Genomic DNA, 1,460 nt, shown 5'->3' with positions numbered 1-1,460 from the left:
ATCATCATCGGGCACATCGTCTGGTTCCTCTTGATCTTCAGCAGCTTCACCCGTTGCAACATCATTGGGCACATCGTCTGGTTCCTCTTGATCTTCACCAGCTCCCTCCGTTGCAGCATCACCGTATTCAGGGGGCACATAGTTGTCATCGTACTCTTCTTCTTCGCCGTCTTCCATCATAACCCCTATTTCTCCGTGCCTCGTCCAAACATTATAGTGTGGCATGAAACCCTTGTAAAGCAGGTGGGAGTGAAGGATTTTCTGGTTAGAGTAAGACCTCGTATTCCCACATTCAGTGCATGGACAACACATAAAACCATTCTGCTTGTTTGCCTCAGCCGCATCGAGAAACTCATGCACGCCCTTAATGTACTCGGAGGTGTGTCTGTCACCGTACATCCATTGTCGCTTCATCTACGTGCATTATATATAATTAAGTGTCCAAATTAATAGAAATTCATCATCACATTAAAACCAAAGTACATACATAGTTCTCATCTAACAACATATAGCTCTCCAGAGCATCTAATTAATTAAACCATACATTGAAACTATGTAAAACATTTCAATGCGAAAACAAATGTGATCATAGTCGCAACCAAGGTAACAATTGATCCAACGACATAATGATACCAAGCCTCGGTATGAATGGCATATTTGCTAATCTTTCTAATCTTCAAGCGCATTGCATCCATCTTGATCTTGTGATCATCGATGACATCCGCAACATGCAACTCCAATATCATCTTCTTCTCCTCAATTTTTTTTATTTTTTCCTTCAACAAATTGTTTTCTTCTTCAACTAAATTTAATCTCTCGACAATAGGGTCGGTTGGAATTTCCGATTCACATACATCCTACATAAATAAAATCTATGTCACGTTGGTCGGCATAATTTTCATAAACAATAAATTAACCAATAGTTATAAAGAAAATATATATACCACATCCGAATCATAGAGATGACGAGGGCCGACAGGGGCGGATACCAAAACCATCGCACTATATAAGATGCAATAATAAAAGTAAGAAAATAATACAAGTATCTATGTAAACATACAAGTAAGAATATTTTTCTTTTCAGAAAGAAGATAAGAACAAGAGGCTCACCACGGTGGTGCCAGCGATGAGCTCGGCGCGGGTGATCGACGGCGGTGAAGACGGGGACGGGGCGCGACGGACCACTAAACCTAGACAAATATTGAGGAAAATGGAGCTTGGAGGTCGAGCTTGGAGAGGAGAAAGCTTAAGTAGTGTGGCTCGGGCATTCCATCGAACACCTTGTGTGCATAGGAGGTGAGCTAGAGCACCACCAAGTTCTCTCCCGCTCGGCCAGAAAAAACAGAGCAGTGTGCTCTGCTCTTACGCGAGGGGGTATATATAGGCATCTTATTGGTCCCGGTTGGTGGCATGAACCGGGACTAAAGGGGAGCCTTTGGTCCCGGTTCAAGCCACCAACC

This window comes from Triticum dicoccoides, unplaced genomic scaffold (genome assembly GCF_002162155.2).
Source record: "Triticum dicoccoides isolate Atlit2015 ecotype Zavitan unplaced genomic scaffold, WEW_v2.0 scaffold65133, whole genome shotgun sequence".
NCBI lineage: Eukaryota > Viridiplantae > Streptophyta > Magnoliopsida > Poales > Poaceae > Triticum > Triticum dicoccoides.
The sequence above is the reverse complement of the archived record's forward strand: the minus strand, read 5'-3'. Positions refer to the sequence as shown.